A 22,425-nucleotide genomic window follows, 5' to 3' on the forward strand; every position below is an offset into this window, starting at 1 on the left:
AACATTATTATTTTATTATTTATATAGCGCCATCAGACTCCGCAGCGCTGTAAAATGGGTGGACAAACAGACATGTAATTGTAACCAGACAACTGGACGTACAGAAACAGAGTGGTGGAGGGCCCTGCATAACATGTCACTTGTGGTTTATCCAGAAGTTGGAAATCAGGGGACAAAAAATGGTCAGAAAACAGGATTGCACTGCAAGATATGAGCTAGCTGGAATAATGGTAATCAATGTTTCATTAAAGACGGCATGTGATTGCAGCATCCCTGGTCACATGATGTCCTTGGAAAAGAAAACGTTTTAGAAAACTTGTAGACAGTCAATTTATACAGATATTCTTTCAGCACTCTGCAGTATTGGGGCAAGGGATTATTTGACTTGGCTCATTCAACTGTGCATTTCTATGACTGTCTATACATACAGTCTCGGGTAATAGCAGTCACAGAAGTTGCTACATTCCCCTACCCCACCTCCTCCCTGCCCCCCAGACCATATAATGGTCACAGACTACTGGCCACCTCTTTTCTGTTTTTATCAGTTATCATCTGAAAACAATTAGAGAATATTTTGTTACAGGCAGTGGTGTATTCTCTGGTTTTGTGCTGTCCTAGGCATGACAAAACTCAGCACCCCACTACCCCTTCCAAATTTCTCTTCCTGACAGACACATGCCCTCACTGATACATGCACTGACATACACTCACTGACAGATACACAGTCATTGCCACATACACTGTTTAACCAACACACACTTGCACTTACACATTCACAGACATACTCACTCATTCACAGTTACACTCACAGTTACACACACACTCACCGAAAGACACACATACACACTGGCAGACATGCATTCAATGACTGACACATACACACTCACTGACAAGACACAAATGCACACTCACTGACAGACACACACACTAACAGATATACACTCACTGACAGAAGCACACCCACTCAGTGTCAGACACACACACATTGAGACACAAAAACACTCACTGACAGATACACAATGACAAACACACATACATACTCACTGACAGACATATGTACACTCAGTGTCAGACACACACATTAACTGACAGACACACACACACACACACTCACTAACACACACATACACTAACACACTTACATTTTTTTTTACATTTTTAAATTTCAATCCACCCAGCCTCCCTACCTTTGGGCAGGCTCATATTGGAGGCGGGAAGGGAGCTCTGATTTTCCTACTCAGCTTCCTTGCGTGCCTCTTAGTGATGTGTCATGACATGAAGGGGTGCTGCCCTGCAACAGCACTGTCCCTTTAAGTGTGGGAACCAACTTAGCAGAGAAATAATTCTAGGACACGATAAATGGAGTAATAAAGAAAATGTATTAAGGCAAACCAAAAGGATATAGATATATATAATATATACAAAACAAAATATGACAATGCCACAAATATATAAATATATACAATAACCCAATATATACAATAGAGCAGGCAGAGTCCACGATAGTCCTAGGCAAAGGTAAAGGCTTAGTCAGGTGAGTGCAGCCACCAAGTACAAAATGAACATCAAGGGGCAAAGTCCTAAGCAGGTCACACAGAAATAATGCAGCAAGGTCAGAATCACTGGAGAAGGAGTCTAGACAGGAACACTGCAGGCGAACACTGGAACAGGAGGCACAGGACACAGGACCAGGCAGAGACAAGAACACAGGACCACAAGGACATCGGAACACCGGATCAGGAAACACAGGATACTCAGGATACACAGGAAACAAGACACAGGAGACAGGAGACAGAATCACGGGAACCAGGAAACAGCAGGTACAGGGTCAAGGATAGAGGATAATGATCTGACAGGGAGTGAGGGGAGAAACCAGAATATATAGGTGCTAAACAAGGGCCAGGTGTAGTGCCTAACGAAAGGAAATGAGAACAGTGCCAAACAGAAAGAGTGGTGAGTGCGAGTACTGCACGAGGGCATGTCGACTAAGGAGTGTCGTGACATGATGCCAGAGTGACGTCATATTCTGGCTCCAGCATGAGTACGGTGCGTGTGAGGGAGCTGAGCATGGGAGAGTTTAGGAGAGAGTGCTCCCTCGCTGCCCGCCTCCTGCATCAGCGCATGCCAGCATCGGGGGCCCTGAGTTGGCCAGCTGGCCAGCTTGTGGGCCCTCCAGGACAATAGGCTGGCAAGGCATTTGCCAGGGCGTTTGGGGGTTGGCTTTTTTTGCCCCCCCCTCCCGAAAGTGCTGCCCAATGCAAATGCCTTGTCAGCCTCGCGGTAGATACAGCACTGACTACAGGACGACAGTAGTGGTGTTGGGGTACCCAGAAAGAGTCAGCAGTTTCATTTAAAGACACAGCAAAACTTAGAGAAGGAAAGCAATTAGTAATGTGTGAGAAATAAGATTTTTTTTCTTTACTGTGACAGGAGGTGTAATGAGAGAAGAAAGCTGTCACAACATTGTTATGGAGTCGTGACCATACCTGCCAGCTGTCTGGTATATCTTGAGTTACAGATCCTAATCTTTTCCTCTGTGTTGTAAGGTCTCTTGTTTTAAAAGAATAGATTTGATTATATCCCATGGCTGGCATGTATGATATTTCTGAGGTGTATTTATTGTGTTTGTCATTATTGAATTAACATACCCAATTCTTACGAATAATGTATACTACATTTTCCAATATGCTGGGTTTTCAACATTACCCATTATTAATAGTGAACAACTGATTTGGATTTTTATTATTTTGTTTCTATTTCCGCCAGGAATAGGCCAAATATCCACAGAACTGATTTCTCCCCTTAAAGAAAAACGATGTAAATAAATACAATGTCAGTGCAGTATTATAGTTAATAATGTTTTATTGAGAAAAATAGAGAGCGCTGCATAATATATGCATAATATGCCTCCAGCGTTGCAGATGCGCCTCTAGTCGCTGTCGGAAGACAGCCACTAGAGGATGGCATAACCCCAAATGTAAACATAGCCGTTTCTCTGAAACGACTATGTTTACAGCAGGCAGGGTTAACCCTAGAGAGACCTGGCACCCAGACCACTTCATTGAGCTGAAGTGGTCTGGGTGACTACAGTGTCCCTTTAAGAGGAGAAGCTAATTGGTATGTATCAAATTGTAACTAGTACTTAGTAGCTACGACATGCAACAGTAGTAGATCAGCAAAAGATTATGTATTAACAAAAAAAACTTTATTTTTTTTTAAAGTAACAAATTAAGGAAAATAAACTCCAGACCCAGGGAGTGTTAGTATCGCAGTTACAGCTATGGTAAACAAATGTTGACCTTGCAACAGGGATATGCCCACTGCTAGAATATAAAATGCATGACCTGCCACCAAACATGCATCAAGTGTAATCATGGATATATATCAGTTGTCCTCTTAGTATACATCAAGTAGATTAGATAGTCAGCCAACCTGGAATGACGCATATATATAGAAATGTATATTCAGACTTTTGTCTTCAGCATAATGCATGAAACACTATAAAAATGATGGAAACAGAAGCGGTGTGCCCTTTTCATTCCACCACTTTTTAGATTTCTATAGTGCAGTTTGGAATCAATATTTACTGGATTTATCCAGTATAGAAGAGAACTGTAAGAAAAATGATCTAGCAATAATGGCCACCACCATGCTCAGTGCAATATTAGAAGGCAGAATAATACAATTAACAGATAACCAATTAATAAAAACAATCAAAAAATCTAATACAAGTACCTACAAATGTTGAAATGTATATATATATATACAGCTTATCCAATCAAGGCCTCTGTAAATTGACTGATTTGATTTGAATGGAACTCGTAAGCTAATTAAAAGGTAATTTTGTGTATGAATTGCTCTTCACACGCATTTAAAGGTTCACTATAAGGTCAGGAACACAAACATGTATTCCTGACCCTATAGGGTTAAAACCATCATCTAGCCCCCCCTGGTCCCCTCATGCCTCCATAAATATAGTAAAAATCTTCCTGTATTCAAGCCAGAAGCTGTAACTCTGCATGCTGTTAGACTCGGAAAAACAAGCAGTGTGCTGACATCATCAGAAGTGGTAGCCTGATCCAATCACAGTGCTTCCCCATAGGATTGGCTGAGACTGACAAGGAGGCAGATCAGGGGCAGAGCCAGCATGATTCAAACACAGCCCTGGCCAATCAGCATCTCCTCATAGATATGAATTGAATCAATGAATCTCTATGAGGAAAGTTCAGTGTCTGCATGCAGAGGGAGGAGATACTGAATGTTTGGATGCATTTTAGGCAGCCATGACCCAGGAGGGATCTCTAACAGCTATCTGAGGAGTGGCCAGTGAAGTTATCACTAGGCTGTAATGTAAACACTGCATTTTCTCTGAAAAGACAGTGTTTACAGCAAAAAGCCTGAAGGTAATGATTCTACTAACCAGAACAAATTCAATAAGCTGTACTTGTTCTGATGACTATAGTGTCCCTTTAAAGGGTTATTCTAAACCAAGCATGTCTAACTCAAACGCTAACACAGGCCAAATAGAGAAGGTTTACGTTTATGTTGATACCGGAGAAACTGACGGAAGCCAAGCACAGAGAGATGGACACAGGTTTCTTTAGGAAGGAAGAGATTCTTTATTGGATCACCGATCGGGACTCAGAGGGACTAATGTCACCAAAATACAGCAAGTTCTGAGCCCCGGACAATAGTGCAGGCTCCTTATATAGGCACATAACTCCTCCCATATTAAGCTCCACCCGCACATTCTCTTGACCAATCAATACAAATAAGAATTAACTTCCTGCTTGACCGCATGGCCTGTCCAGCACAATGGAGGAGGGGAATACTACATCCTGTATTCTTGCACATGCTCCGTACACTACTGATCGATACGTCAGCATATGCACGTACACATGCCACGTGGTAATCTCGGCCTACTAAATTTATTTTTACCGAGATTCCACCACATTCCCCCCTTTGATGCCTCTTGATATTTCACAATTACTTGAGGCATCACTTAACCTTGGTTTGCATACACCGCAAGTTACCTTGAACCAGACCAGACTTATCTATGATGTGAATTTTCAACACTCATCTTCCTGCATTGGTTCTCCCTGATCTAGAGCCTTATATTTATAAATTGCCATTATCTGTGCAGCAGCCTTCCTCTCTGCTATATTTTCTACCAGGCTTTGCACAGACCTAACTACTAAGGGTATAAGACACGGCAGGAGTAGACACAACATTAAAATTAGTAGGACTCCACCTACCACTGCCTTAAGCCTCTATCTCTATGGGTCCCCTTTTCTTCCTATGATTCACATCATACACTTTAACACCTAAAGTCTCACCTGTTTCAATAGGTAACAAGAAGAAGGATGGTTTGAGCATACCCAACACACATGCCCCTTCCCAGTCCTGTGGCAACTCCGAATAGGCTTTTTTACCACAGATCCAGTACAAATTTGCTGGGGCTCTCCAGTTAGATGTGATGGATAGGTCAAACCACACATCCTTTAAATTGGCGTATCTAGCAAACGGGTTAGATGGTTCTGAGACATTTGAAGCCGACCACCAAGTTGTATTTTTTGTATCATCATCATAAGCTTTTTGCCCTAGACAAGTTAATTCTCCTACAGAAGTATTATACATCATTCCTTTCCTCGCTATGCAAACATAACCTATGATGGAGGTCTTTAATCTCCACTCAGATTTACCTCTAACACTCATATGATAATCGGCTTGTGTAGATATTAATTGGTCAACTGCCTCAGAACCGGACATTACCTCCTTTGCTTCCCAAGGCCATTGGTCTCCCATGTTAGTACCTCCACACACATAGCAGTTGGTAACATTAAGACTACCGGCAATACTTTCGGCTAAATCAATGAACAGGTTTTTAGCATTATGGGGGATCTTATTATCTATGCTCATCTCTTCATAAAAGGAATGGTATACTTGATGAGTCTGGGAGGATACCGTATCAGTCTCTATCCCTATAAACAATACTGTCCCAGGATCTAAACCCGTCCCATATATTTGAAACCCAAATAAATTACCATATTTATCAAAGAACTTGTCGGGGTTATTTATAAGTATATGGACTGGATTGCATTCCATAGACTTACAATATGGGCTGGTAGGCAACTTAGTCACAATCATGTCCTTGTCTACTGTCTGTCCCCAAGTTGCCCACCCCACACAAGACCAATATGGGCAAAAGTTATAATCTCTATTTGGGCATCTAGGACTCACATATTTATTTTTACTACTGGGACAAATATATTTATCGTTAGACCCATCCGTCCTCTCCCATCTAAGATCCCCACATACATTCCACGGCTTTCTACCACTTGATATCGCCTTACACGCATCAAATAGCAGAACACCCGAAAGAATGTACGGATTCTAACACCGTCTTATTAATTAGGGTCCCCTGAGGATCTCCATTCCTGAGAGTCAACCAAATTGTACGAGGTTGATACTCTGGACTGAAGCACTTAGGTTCTCCTACTCCTAAATGGCACACACTATATTCTATATTTAAGTATCTACATCTTGATACATCTCCTTTACACTCATATTGCGAATGCCAAATTAGGGTTTGGGAAATATGGTTACCTGTTCTTGTAGTCTTAATGCATACCTCACAGCTAGGAGTGTCGGTACCTCTACCTTCCTGAATATAAAAATACACATATAAAAACATTATTAGAAACACATCTTTCGTCGTCATCCTCAGTCTTCGTCCGTGCGAAGGCACCTCAGCTTCCAGGATGTAAGGGCTGCAGGGAATGGAGTTCTGCTCGTCTTCACAGGGGTCCCTTCGGGACTTTTCCTGGCTTATACACTATACGTCGGTGAGCGGACAGGCTTTATTATGGCCTTCTCACTCACTTACCAAATCTCTGAAACAATAAAATTTGTAGTCCACAAGGTTCCTCGTCACTCCGACTGAGTCGTGCGTTTTAACCGGATCTTGCAGGGATTCTCTGGATCTGCTGTAACTTGCCAAGAATCGACTGCTGCTGGTTTAACCCTGGAGTGATGTATCCACGGAGTCACTTCGGCTACTTTTATCGCTGTAGGGGTAGACAAAAGAACAACATAAGGACCTCTCCACTTGGGCCCTAACGGTACATTATTCCACTCTTTAATCCACACTTGGTCTCCTGGGTGGTAACTATGAACAGGGGGATAAATATTCACAGGTAATCTATCTTGTACCCATTTCTGTACCTCCACCATAGTCTTACCCAACTCTACAACCTGCTGCCGGGTAATTCCTTCTCCCAACTGACTCAAATCCCCCCTTAAGTTACCAAGTACGGGAGGTGGACGCCCATACATGATTTCAAAAGGAGAGAGGCCCATCCTTCTGGTAGGTGTACTGCGGATTCGCAATAAAGCTATGGGCAAGAGAACGTTCCACTTAAGTTGGGTTTCCTGACACATTTTAGCCAACTGATTCTTAATAGTTCTATTCATTCTCTCTACCTTACCAGAACTCTGGGGTCTATATGCCGTATGAAACCTCCACTTTATACCAAGCATATGAGTCAGTTGTTGTAGGCACTGATGAACAAAAGCTGGACCATTGTCCGATCCTATAGAGCAGGGTAGTCCATATCGGGGTATGATTTCTCGTAGCAGGAATCTCACAACTTCTCCTGCTTTCTCCGTACGAGTAGGACATGCTTCTACCCAGCCTGAATAGGTACACACAACTACCAGCAGGTAGCGATGTCCACCAGATTTAGGCATCACTGTATAGTCAATTTGTAAATCGGACATGGGGAGTCCCCCCATAAACTGGACTCCTGGTGGCTTTACTGGTCCTTGCCTTGCATTATTTTTAGCACACGTTACACATCTTCGTACAATGGCCTGAGTCAAGTTGGACAATCTTGGTATGTAGAAATGTTTTCTGAGAGATTCTTCTGTGCTGTCTCTCCCAGAATGTGTCCCGTTGTGATAATTTTGGACAATTTCTACCGCTAGTGATGCTGGAATGACTATTCTTCCATCTTCTAACTGATACCATTTGTTCTCCAAATACTTTCCAGGTTCAGTCTTTAACCACTCCTCTTCTTGAGCTGTATAAACTGGAGTCCATTGAGACAGTGGAGTTGGTATAAGAGCAGCTATATGCCCCACATACTCCTGTCTTCCCGATTCCGCGGCACGCTTAGCTGTACTGTCTGCCATCCGATTTCCTTTGGTTACATCACCATCTCCTCTCAGATGCGCTCGACAATGTATAATACCGACTTCTTTCGGCTCCCACACTGCTTCCAATAGTTGTAGGATTTCGGCTGCCTACTTGATTTCTTTGCCTTCTGAATTCAATAGTCCTCTTTCTTTATACAAAGCTCCGTGGGCATGAGTGGTTAAAAACGCATACTTGGAGTCCGTGTAGATGTTCACTCTTAAACCTTCAGCCAATTGTAACGCTCGTGTCAGTGCTATCAATTCTGCCTTTTGTGCTGATGTTCCTTTTGCCAGTGGCCGAGCTTCTATCACCTTGTCTATCGTTGTTACTGCATATCCTGCATAGCGGATCCCTTCTTTCACATAACTACTGCCGTCGGTGTAATATTGAACATCGGGGTTCTGGATGGGAAAATCACGAAGATCTGGTCTACTTGAAAATACTTCATCCATTACTTCCAAACAATCATGTTGACTTTCAGTAGGTTGTGGCAAAAGGGTAGCTGGATTTAAGGTATTTACAGTCTCTAAATGCACTCTTGGGTTTTCACACAACATTGCTTGATACTTGGTCATACGGCTGTTACTAAACCAATGATTTCCTTTGTAATCCAACAACGTCTGTACTGCATGTGGGACTCGTACATAAAGTTCTTGACCCAGAGTGAGTTTATCAGCTTCAGCTACTAGCAGGGCGGCTGCAGCTACGGCTCTTAGACAAGGTGGAAGTCCGCTGGCCACTGCATCCAGTTGCTTAGACATATAGGCAACAGGTCTTTGCCATGATCCCAAGTACTGTGTCAATACTCCCACAGCCATTCTTCTTTGCTCATGTACATACAGGTAGAATGGTCGTGTGTGATCAGGTAGACCTAATGCTGGGGCACTCATCAAAGCCTTCTTCACATCTTCAAATGCCGTTTGCTGTTCTTGAGTCCATAAGAAGGGGTCGTGCTCTGTACCTTTGATAGCTGCATACAGAGGTTTTGCCAGTATCGCGTAGCTGGGAATCCATATCCTACAGAAGCCTGCTGCCCCCAAGAATTCTCGCACTTGTCTTCTATTCTTGGGTATCGGTATTTGGCACACAGCTTCTTTTCTCTCTGGCCCCATAATTCTTTGACCTTCAGAGATATGGAATCCCAGATATTTGACAGTTGGCAAACACAACTGAGCCTTCTTTCTAGACACCTTGTATCCTGCCTTCCAGAGAATGTGTAGTAGATCGTGCGTTGCTTGCTGACATATTTCCTTTGTAACTGCTGCTATCAACAAGTCATCTACATATTGTAACAATACACACTCTCCTGGGATGGACTCGAAATCCAATAAATCTTGACTTAGAGCTGAACCAAATAGGGTAGGTGAATTTTTAAACCCTTGGGGCAGTCTTGTCCAGGTCATTTGGCGTTTTGAGCCCGTTACAGCGTTTTCCCATTGGAAAGCGAAGATACATTGACTTTCTGCGGCAATTCGGAGGCAAAAGAAGGCATCTTTGAGGTCTAAGACTGTAAAATAAGTAGCCCCGCCCGGAATTAAAGCAAGCAGGTTATATGGATTGGGCACAACTGGATGTATACTAACAACCGCATCATTGACTGCTCTCAAGTCCTGTACAGGTCGATACTCATCTGTACCGGGCTTTTGAACAGGCAGCAATGGGGTGTTCCAGGGGGAAGTACAGAATTTTAGGATACCATACTGTATGAACTTATCCAGATAAGATTGGATGTTCTTCTTAGCCTTCTGCGGGATGTGATATTGTCTTAGGCTTACTGGACAAAGCCCAAGTTTTAGTTCGATTTTAATAGGTGGAATATTGCGGGCCAGTCCTGGTGGGTTGTTCTCTGCCCAAACTCCTGGTATGTTGAATAAGGATTCATCACTCCTAGGGTTTTGGCTAGTCAACGCTGTATAAAGTCGCCACTCTTCTTCCTTTGGTACGGATAATGTCATAATACCTGAAGGTCCATTAAACTTTAAGGATGTTGTTCCATTTGATAGGAACGTAATCTGCGCTTGTAACTTAGATAGCATATCACGTCCCAGCAATTGGACTGGACATTCAGGCATATAAAGGAATTGATGTTTTACTACGTGGCCTCCCAATGTACAGAGTCGACTTTTAAGAACCGGTTTTGCAGCACTTCTTCCAGTTGCTCCTATTACAGTAATAGTTCTTCCAGATGGAGGAGCAACTAGGTCAGTCACCACCGAATGTTCAGCACCAGTGTCGATCATGAACGCACTCCTTTTTCCCCCTATTGATACATCGACCATAGGCTCCGCTCGACCAAGGGGGATGGAGCCCGGTCGGTATCAATAGTCCTCCATGACCGTGTCAGCCAATCCTACAAAGTCCCTACCTTCTCTATCGCAGGACCTTTGCGCTGCTGGATAATACCTATCTTCCCTTACACTTCCTCTGTTCCCATTACTTCCTCTATTACCATTGCTCCCTCCGGGGCCTCCTCTACCTCTCGCTCTGCCTCTAAAGTTTCCGTAACCTGCCCTGGGTCTGTCTCTCTCATACTGTTCTCTTCGTGGACACTCATTTCTCCAATGCCGTTCTTCCCTACAGTATGCGCACTGATTTCTACTCAGAGGTTCCTCATTCCACTTACTATCACCTCTATCTGGGCCCCGTCTATCTACGCCTGCGATCACTACCGCTAGCATATCAGCCTTTTTACGCATCTTGCGCTCTTCCTCTTTCTTCGTCTCTGTTTCCCTGTTCATATATACTTTATTTGCTACCTCCATTAGTTGGGTGATAGACATTCCTGCAAACCCTTCTAACTTTTGTAGCTTGCGCTTAATATCTCCGTAAGCTTGGCTGACAAAGGCGGAGTTTACCATTCGGGAATTATCTGCGTCTTCCGGATTAAAGGGGGTATACAAGCGGTATGCCTCCAATAATCGGTCATAAAAGACACTGGGCGCTTCATCACTTTTCTGAATCACCTCAACTGTCTTCGACATATTAATGGCTTTCTTCCCTCCGGCTTTCATGCCAGCAATTATAGCGTCTCTATAGGCTTTAAGTTGGACCATATCTGCGCCATTAACATTCCAGTCGGGATCGGTGTTAGGATAATGTGTTGCGGCCCATGCTGCCGGATTGGCTTGATTTAAAGCACGGGCTCTATCCTCTAGCGCTTTAATGGCCGCTTGGTTAATCCTTGTCCTTTCCTCATTATTAAACAAAGTCATTAATAACTGCTGGCAATCAGCCCATGTCGGATTATGTGTCTGAACTATCGATGTGAACAGATCGGTCATAGCTTGTGGTTTCTCAGTGTACGAGGAATTGTGGGTCTTCCAATTCAAGAGATCGGTAGTAGTGAACGGGACATATACGAAGACTGGGTCAGCATGTGCCATTTGACCTGCGGCATCGAGATAGGCTGACCCGGGATTCAGACGAAGAGGCATCTGATAATGTCTAAGTTGTTGGGTACCGGTCAGTTGTTGGGTTAGTATAGGGCTACGTGGAGGGGCATCAGTTATGGGTTCCAGTCGGGGGGAATTAGGGCATGAGGATGTGGGAGCTTGATTTTGGGAAAAGCTAGTAAATAGAATACTCCCAGCCGAGCTAGAAGAAGCTTGACCGGAAGTTTGAAGTGGCGCCAAATCAGGATATTTAGATCTAACGGGGGTTGGTTCTGGTTCCGGAAGGGGAGGTTTAATACGAGGGGGGGTGGATTCTGTACTAGAGGAGGAAGCGGAAGTGGATGAGGGCAATGAGGGGAGGGGTATAGAACTTCGTGCATTCGCGTCATTTCCTCTTAAAGGGAAGTAAGGGGGCGGCAAAGGGATCTCGGACTCAGGGGGCGTGTCCAAAATGGGCCTAACCACAGTCCTAGTGGACAAACAAGTCCTGGCCACCATGAGGCGACATTGCTCCTCGTGGCATATCTGAATCCATTTCGGCGAGTCGTTTACGGCCTGTCTCCAACAATCAATATATGGAAACTGTCCGTAAAGTTCAGGCCTACCTGACACAGCCACGTGTACACGCTGTATCAGGGTTGGATCCAAACTACCACGTGGCGGCCATGCCGCAACCAAAATAGGCCACTCCGTAGTGCACAAAGTGACCAAACGTACAGGAGACATTTTAACCCCAAAATCACATGTTTTAAATCCCTTTTTAAAATGCTTTACCATACAACCTAAGGGATCCAAAATCGTTGACTCCGACGCGCCCATACTTATCAATGGAACGTCGTTGACAACGAATACTATGCACGCGTACTATTCAACAGTCACACCCGTTTCCTCTGGCAACAGCACCACGTGGTACAGTTACCAAGTGAAACGTACACAATAACACAATAAACACTCAGGGAATTCCCGTACACACACAGCTGTTACACCAGTCACTAAATAATCAATATTATGCCCTTTGGCGAAACTATACAGTCACCCACGCTATAATTCTCTATATATGAATTACCCGTCTATAACACACCCCAGTAACATCGTCTTTTACAAATAGCGGTTACAGTACGGTTAGCATAGGTCAAAGCACAATTTAAGGTCACAATACAATTATTAGTGGTTATGGTGTTAAACATGCAATGGACGACAGTGATTAGTACTTATATACAGTGTCAGTAAATATACAGGGTTATGGTACCGTGGCACTATGATACAGCAACACACTATTAACACTCTCGCTAGACGGCTGAGCTCGCGCTATCTAACAAGATATACACTTTACTAACAATCTTTAACACATTTACAATTTCCAACTAAACTATTGGCCAGTACCTTGAATGGACTACCTAAAACTATCTAAATCCGTTTTGGTTAGCCACACTGCCCAAGCACCACATATAGCGAACTAGAGGACCGAATTTACACAGACGCCTCTTAGTCGATTACTCTATCAAAAATCTAGTGGGTTCCAAATTTACACGCCTTCCCACTTAGCCAAGATAGGTTGAGAGCTAGCGGACCGAATTTACACAGACGCCGCTTAGTCTCCCGGTCCCTCCGACCTAGCGAACAAAATATACACCCTAGAACGCTAGTCTAGACAAGACACCGGTGTCCGGCTAGGGCTATTTACACAGAACCCCGCCTGACTCCAAACCAAATCAAACGGTCTTACTAAAGAGCGTTCGATTGAGCGGTGCGCCTTCGCTCCTTCCCTCCGACAGAGGGGGCAGATTCCATACACAATTCAAACCCCTTATGGGCCTACCGCACAATCGGTATACCCCTAGTGGGTCTGCCGTCTAAAACAGCAGTTGTCTTACCTCCTCGTTCCTGAACCTGAGTTCACACTCATCGACGGGGACACCCCAGCACTTCTTACGTAGAGGCCGATGATCTCCTGGACAACAGACCAGTGGCGCCGAGACGAAGGGAGGTCCACGCAGAAGTTCAGGGGTGCAGCCGTAGAGAACGTGGGCAAAGATAGACCGTCTCACGCCTCTGCCTCTCAGCTACCGTTGAACGATGAGCTTCCCGGCCAATGCACCAAATGATACCGGAGAAACTGACGGAAGCCAAGCACAGAGAGATGGACACAGGTTTCTTCAGGAAGGAAGAGATTCTTTATTGGATCACCGATCGGGACTCAGAGGGACTAATGTCACCAAAATACAGCAAGTTCTGAGCCCCGGACAATAGTGCAGGCTCCTTATATAGGCACATAACTCCTCCCATATTAAGCTCCACCCGCACATTCTCTTGACCAATCAATACAAATAAGAATTAACTTCCTGCTTGACCGCATGGCCTGTCCAGCACAATGGAGGAGAGGAATACTACATCCTGTATTCTTGCACATGCTCCGTACACTACTGATCGATACGTCAGCATATGCACGTACACATGCCACGTGGTAATCTCGGCCTACTAAATTTATTTTTACCGAGATTCCACCACAATGTGGGCCGCAAAAAAAACAACATAGAAACATAGGTTTATTTTGAAAAGTACAGAATAAAAATGTTGTCTAACTGACACTGGATGTGCTCACGCTTGTAGGGCTTCAAAGTAAACAAAAGAGCAAATTTATGTTAAGGAGATGTGCATTTGCATATAACCAATGTTTCAGTCCAACTACCTTGACGTATTTAGATAAGTTTGGTAATGGGACTGAAATGGTGAGGAAAGAGAGAGGAGCTTCCAGGACCAGGTAAGTGCATGGAATGAGGGAGGGGGGTGAAATCTTTATCGTGGACTCACTAGTACTACTAGTAAATCAATGATAAAGATTTTACTCCCCTTCCTCTCAGTGACTCAGTAGTGGTGGGGTGGACATGAAATGGAGGAATAGACATGAAATAGGGGAGGGGATGGACATGAAATATGGGGAGTATATGAAATATGGAGAGTATATGATATATGGGGGGATGGACATTAAATATGGGGGGATATGAAATATAGGGTGGGATGGACACTGAAATCCACGCTACGCCGCTGTGAAGAGGGGGTCCGGGAGAGGCAAGAAAGTGTCCCTGAATGGCATTTTTTAATAATACATATACATAATACATAATAAGACATAATTTGTGCACAGAATTACCAGCGCTACAGCAACCTTATATTACTCTGTGGAATGCTAATACTAACTGTGAAATGGAATAACCTACGTTCCTGACTTCATTCAAACTTTCTTAACTGTTTGGAAGGAGAGGGTAGTTGACATTTTCAGCACAATTGGAAATATTAAATGACTGGACAATAGCTCCTCACATAAGTGTGTTCCTCTAAAGGCTGATCATCACTCCTAGAGTATAAATGAGAGTGAGTGACGCTTATGAACTAAATTTTATTTTTCAAAAATGTTCATTAATGCATACTAGAAATGGGGTCATGTTACTGATCACTGATCTAATATTCTACTTATCTTTCGAAACTTCCACTGACAGAAGCACACCCACTCAGTGTCAGACACACACACATTGAGACACAAAAACACTCACTGACAGATACACAATGACAAACACACATACATACTCACTGACAGACATATGTACACTCAGTGTCAGACACACACATTAACTGACAGACACACACACACACTCAATAACACACACATACACTAACACACTTACATTTTTTTTACATTTTTAAATTTCAATCCACCCAGCCTCCCTACCTTTGGGCAGGCTCATATTGGAGGCGGGAAGGGAGCTCTGATTTTCCTACTCAGCTTCCTTGCGTGCCTCTTAGTGATGCCGGAGTGACGTCATATTCTGGCTCCAGCATGAGTACGGTGCGCGTGAGGGAGCTGAGCATGGGAGAGTTTAGGAGAGAGTGCTCCCTCGCTGCCTGCCTCCTGCATCAGCGCATGCCAGCCTCGGGGGCCCTGAGTTGGCCAGCTTGTGGGCCCTCCAGGACAATAGGCTGGCAAGGCATTTGCCAGGGCGTTTGGGGGTTGGCTTTTTTTGCCCCCCCCCCCCCGAAAGTGCTGCCCAATGCAAATGCCTTGTCAGCCTCGCGATAGATACAGCACTGACTACAGGACGACAGTAGTGGTGTTGGGGTACCCAGAAAGAGTCAGCAGTTTCATTTAAAGACACAGCAAAACTTAGAGAAGGAAAGCAATTAGTAATGTGTGAGAATTAAGATTTTTTTTCTTTACTGTGACAGGAGGTGTAATGAGAGAAGAAAGCTGTCACAACATTGTTATGGAGTCGTGACCATACCTGCCAGCTGGCTGGTATATCTTGAGTTACAGATCCTAATCTTTTCCTCTGTGTTGTAAGGTCTCTTGTTTTAAAAGAATAGATTTGATTATATCCCATGGCTGGCATGTATGATATTTCTGAGGTGTATTTATTGTGTTTGTCATTATTGAATTAACATACCCAATTCTTACGAATAATGTATACTACATTTTCCAATATGCTGGGTTTTCAACATTACCCATTATTAATAGTGAACAACTGATTTGGATTTTTATTATTTTGTTTCTATTTCCGCCAGGAATAGGCCAAATATCCACAGAACTGATTTCTCCCCTTAAAGAAAAACGATGTAAATAAATACAATGTCAGTGCAGTATTATAGTTAATAGTGTTTTATTGCGAAAAATAGAGAGCGCTGCATAATATATGCATAATATGCCTCCAGCGTTGCAGATGCGCCTCTAGTCGCTGTCGGAAGACAGCCACTAGAGGATGGCATAACCCCAAATGTAAACATAGCCGTTTCATAGACCACAATAGGAAGAAGGCAGTATGACGTAAGCAGGGACATTTTAGCCGCGAGGCAAACCAGGCATTTGCCTTGGGCGGCATTTTCCAGGGGGCGGCAAGAAACACCGCCCCCAAATGCCCAGGGCAAATGCCTTGTTGGCCTTGCGGCTAACTGACATGCCAGCCGGGTGTGCAGGCTGCTGTGCGCTGGCGGGTGGGCGGGCGGCGAGGGAGCTCTTCCCCTGAGCACTCTGCTCAGCTCCCTCGCGCGCCACAGAGTGAGGCTGGGAGCTGGAATATGACGTCAGCTGCGGGGCTGAGCAGACAGCTCAGAGGAAGTGCTCCCTTGCCGCCCGCCCAGCAGATAGCCCGCCAGTGCCGCCTGCCCATCAGGCACTGGATCACCAAGGAGAAAGAGACCCCCCCCTCCCAGCATTCCCAAAGGTAAGGAGGCTGGGGGGGAGGTTAAATAATAAATATAATATATATATATATGTTAATGTTAGTGTGTGTGTGTGTCTGACTGTGTGTGTGTGTGTCTGTTAATGTGTGTATGTTAGTGTGTGTGTGTCTGACTGTGTGTGTGTGTGAGTGTGTGTGTCTGTTAGTGTGAGTGTGTGTGTCTGCTAGTGAGTGTGTGTGTGTGCCTGTTAGTGTGTATGTGTCTGTTAGTGTGTGTGTGTGTGTGTGTCTGACTGTGTGTGTCTGTTAATGTGTGTGTCTGACTGTGTGTGTCTGTTAATGTGTGTGTCTGTTAATGTGTGTGTCTGTTAATGTGTGTGTCTGTTAATGTGTGTGTGTTTGCCTGTTAGTGTGAGTGTTTGTGTCTGTTAGTGAGTGTGTGTGTGCGCGTGTGTGTGTGTGTCTGTTAGTGTGTGTCTGACTGTGTGTGTGTGTGTCTCTGACTCTCTGTGTGTTTGCCTGTTAGTGTGAGTGTGTGTGTGTCTGTTAGTGAGTGTGTGTGTGTGACTGTGTGTGTCTGTTAGTGTGAGTGTGTTTGCCTGTGAGTGTGTGTGTCTGTTAGTGAGCGTGTGTTTCTGTTAGCTAGTGTATGCATATCTGTCAGAGAATGTGTGTGTGTGTGTGTGTGTGTGTGTGTGTGTGTGTGTGTGTATTTAGAAGGCGGGGCGGGGGGAAGGGTTGGGTGGGGTGGTGCGGGAGGGGGAGGGGGGCGCCTGAGTTTTGTCCTGCCTAGGGCAGCACAAAACCAGGATACACCACTGGACGTAAGTTTGAATCATCTATTCCATTGTGTAACTTGAAATAATTGTGATTAGGTGCATGTTTATTAAGGACTGCCTTCTTGTAATTCAGATTCTATCAGAAACATCCATCTAGGATTCCAGAAATAGCCTCCATAGATTATTTTAAATTGACATTGAATTGAAAATAATGTATTCAAACAGCTCTTTTTCCAGGCTGCCTCACAGTGAGTAAAGGTTTTACATTATACTGTCAATTATACTCTGTCTAAATAAACTCAAGTTACTTCCTCTCCTACAATGAATTATGTTTATGGCGAACCCATCCCACAGCTTACATTCAGCTGCAATCTGTCAAGGAAATAACTTATGGGAAGCTCCCATCCCTTACCATATATGTTATCATGAGTTCAGCAGTCTGGGGAGAATTAAAAACAGCCATTTCCTACTTTTTACTCCCTATAGTCTTAAGACATTAGTCAAGGGGATCTACACACATTCCACATAATTCCCATCCTCTCCAAAGGAATGACACACTCTTGTCAATTTGTTTTACGATGGAAGCATCCTGTTTTTTTTTTTTCTTCTTCTTCTTCCACTTACTATTCTGGTGCAGAAGGAAAGCTTATGCCTTGTTGTCAATAACTATTTAAGTCTCTCTTCCTGCCTCTTGGGCAGCGGACCACTTCCTCAAAGACTCTGAATTGCTTACAAGTGCTAGCAGTGAGGGTGGCCTGCCCAGCTGCCCTTTAGCCTTGTCTAGAGTGGTCTACTTAAACAGCAGTCATTTTCCTTGTTATAACCATGAGGTTAAATAAGCATATTGCCCTGGTCATGTCTGCTAATGTGCGAGTCAACCCTGTGCCTAGTTCAAAGGCACAGATGTATATTAGAAAGATCAACGGTGACAAAGCATTAAGAGGAAAGACTTAATATACCAAATATAGGGGCTGGGCAATACATACAGGGTGGGCCAAAATTCAGAGTGGGCTTTTGAGAAGTCAATAACTTTTTTATTTATGAAGCAATTTCAATGATGCTACATACAATGAATGCTTAATGTATGGACATATGTTTGACTAGGTATCAAAGATGATATCTTTTAAATGATCACTATTTGCCGTCTTGCCAAGTCGGGCTCATTCAATTGCATTATTCACAACATTAGTTAATGTTTGAGGCTCTAGCGCTCAAATTTCTGCACAGGTATTCTATTTGAGCTACTCAAATTGTACACGATTTGTTCATGTACAGCGCTATGGAATGTGATGGGGCTATATAAATAATAAAATAATAATAAATAATAATGTACACCCACCCCTTCAGATACCACCACAGGAAGTAATCAGGAGCTGAAAAGTCGGGCAAACATGGAAGCCAATTAATCTGGGGATTTCTTGAAGTTATTCACTCGCCGAACAGTATCTCAGGATCTCTGTTGTGGCTCTGGCTGTATGGGCAGTAGTCCTATCCAGTTGAAACCACGTTTCAGGACAATTTTACACTACAAGACATAGAAATTGCTCAATCATATCCCAATATCCAACACCAATAAAATTACAATATGTTTACTATGACGAAAGTAACCTCATCACTGGCTTTTGGAGGGGCCTGTTTGCCAGCCTCCTACTCTGTGATTATGGCCCTGTGACAAACTGAACCTCGTCAAGGGTTTTTGGAGGGGCCTGCTGGTCAGCCTATTGCCTCAGGACTATGGGCCCTGCAATATACCTAGCCCAATGCACTTTAAAAGGCTCTGTTCATGTGAAATATGTACTTTTGTACTCCAGACAGAGAGACCAAACATTAGCCCTAATTCTCTGGAACTGTTTTGGGCATGGGACCATGTGCACGGGGGTCACAAATATCTGATATCTGATATCTGAATCTGATATGGGTGATTTTTGGATATGTTGTTTACCCAGATCAGGGCTATCAGGGGATGTAGCATGGGGATATGTTGTGTTTTGGGGTACTTTTGGGGTTTTGTAAAATATGTGTTTTTCTACCTGGAGATAATTGGGTAATACAGTATCTGATCCAATTATCTCACAGGCAGAGGGGAGGGATTGTATGTTTGTTGTGGGAGTGTTGTATATTTAATTACTGTTCTGTAGTGATGTCACGAACATAACATTTTCGGTTCGCGAACGGCGAACGCGAACTTCTGCAAATGTTCGCGAACGGGCGAACTGTGCGAACCGCCATAGACTTCAATGGGCAGGCGATTTTTAAAACCCACAGGGATTCTTTCTGGCCACAATAGTGATGGAAAAGTTGTTTCAAGGGGACTAACACCTGGACTGTGGCATGCCGGAGGGGGATCCATGGCAAAACTCCCATGGAAAATTACATAGTTGACGCAGAGTCTGGTTTTAATCCATAAAGGGCATAAATCACCTAACATTCCTAAATTGTTTGGAATAACGTGCTTTAAAACATCAGGTATGATGCTGTATCGATCAGGTAGTGTAAGGGTTGCGCCCGCTTCACAGTGACAGACCAAACTCCCCGTTTAACGCACCGCAAACAACCGCAAACAGTCCATTTGCACAACCGCAAACTCCCCATTTGCACATGTTTTAGTGCAAACTAGTCTAACTACTAATATAGTTGAAACATGCTACTTTTATTCATGTCAGACAACCATGCAGGCCATACTAACAAACATGCCAGGGCCAATCATAGTTAACCCCCTCAGATAGTAACATGGCTCCCTCTATATACAGAGTAAACATGGCTCCCTCTATATACAGAGTAACATGGCTCCATCTATATACAGTGTAACATGGCTCCCCTCTATATACAGAGTAACATGGCTCCCCTCTATATACAGTGTAAACATGGCTCCTCTCTATATACAGAGTAACATGGCTCCCTCTATATACAGTGTAAACATGGATCCTCTCTATATAGAGTAACATGGCTTCCCTCTATATACCGTGTAAACATGGCTCCCTCTATATACAGAATAACATGGCTCCCTCTATATACAGAATATCATGGCTTCCCTCTATATACCGTGTAAACATGGCTCCCTCTATATACAGTGTAAACATGGCTCCTCTCTATATACAGAATAACATGGCTCCCCTCTATACACAGTGTAAACATGGCTCCCTCTATATACAGAGTAACATGGCTCCCTCTATATACAGAGTAACATGGCTCCTGAGCTGCGGGTGGGGGCCCTATAAAAGAATAATGGGGGGGGACCTACTGCCCTCCCCCCGGCCCCCACCCCTGAGCTGCGGGTGGGGGCACTAAACAACAATAATGGGGGGGGACCTACTGACCCCCCGGCCCCCACCCCTGAGTGGCAGGTGGGGGCCCTAAATGAAAATCACCCCCTCCCCCATCAAAGGTGACTAGGGGTCCCCAAGCCCCTAGTCACACACCCAAATAAAAAAGCCCCTACCTACCCCCCTCACCCTAAAAAATAGTGAGGGGGGAATAAAATTACTACCCTGTAAAGTAAAATTCAGCTTACTATTCAACATCTTCTTTTTTCTAAAATCTTCATTATTCAACGCTAGCATTCGTGCAGCGCCCCTGGAAGCAGAGGTGTCCATTGACTTGGAGCAGGCAAGTATGGCATACTCTGACTCTTGCGAAGATTTTCTGGCCGAGGTGAGGCAGTAAGTGGCCTGGCATAGCCCTGATGTGTCCATGGATACCTTCCAGGTGATCTGGAACCAAGTAAGTGTCGAAAGACAAGCAAAGAGGGGCCAAGAGTTCCTGCTGGCTAAAGCGAGGAAAAGAAGTCTCCAACTAAAGAAGATTAGCCTCTCTCCCCAGTGGCAGCCGGAGGTACCCGAAGTAGGGGACCTCATAGACTGGTCCTGCGAGGAACTCCAACAGGTTGGTGGAAATGGGACCAAAGTCTCTCCACTGGCCCCACAGGGATGCTGGGCAGCCAGCCCAGATCCCCAGCAGTAGGCGGAGCTACCGGGAGAGGAGGTATAGACTGGTACTGGGAGGAACCTCAAATGGCAGGTGGAGATGGGACCGAGGTCTCTCTACTGGCCCTACAGGGATGCTGGGCAGCCGTCCCAGATCCCCAGCGGCAGCTGGAATTACAGGGAGAGGAGAGAACTGGTCTCTCTCCCCAGCGGCAGTGCATCCTACCGGGAGAGGAGACAACCGGTCTCTCTCCCCAGCGGCAGTGCATCTCACAGAAAGAGGAGACAACCGGTCTCTCTCCCCAGCGGCTATGCATCTCACAGGGAGAGGAGACAACCGGTCTCTCTCCACAGCAGCTGTGCATCTCACAGGGAGAGGAGACAACCGGTCTCTACCACCCGCGGCAGTGCATCTCACAGGGAGAGAAGACAACCTGTCTCTCTCCCCAGCGCCAGTGCATCCTACAGGGAGAGGAGAAAACCGGTCTCTCTCCCCAGCGGCATTATTACCGGGAGAGGAGATTGTTGGTCCCTTATCCCAGCAGCAGCAAACAGCCCTGGGGGTGGAGACTGTCGGTCCCACTACCCAGCACCAGGTTGTGTTACCAGGATACGAGACAGTCGGTTTGTTCCCCTTAGCAGCAGCTTACCTTACAGGGAGAGGAGACAACCGGTCTCTCTCCCCAGCGGCAGGGCAAGTTATTGGGAGTGGAGATGGTCGGTCTCACCTCCCAGCGACAGTGTGCATTACAGGGAGAGGAGCCTATCGCAGGGTGAGTTACAGGGAGTGGAGACAGTCGGTCTCACTCCCCAGCACCAGGCTGTGCAACACAGGGAGTGGAGACAGGCGGTCTCCCTCCCCGCAGCAGGTGGATATACCAGAAGGGGTGACAGCTGGTCCCTCACTCCAGCTACAGAGGGACAACCCTCCTGACCCCAATAATGCAGATGGGACCGTGGTCT

The sequence above is a fragment of the Pelobates fuscus genome, chromosome 3 (assembly GCF_036172605.1).
Source record: "Pelobates fuscus isolate aPelFus1 chromosome 3, aPelFus1.pri, whole genome shotgun sequence".
Classification (NCBI taxonomy): Eukaryota; Metazoa; Chordata; class Amphibia; order Anura; family Pelobatidae; genus Pelobates; species Pelobates fuscus.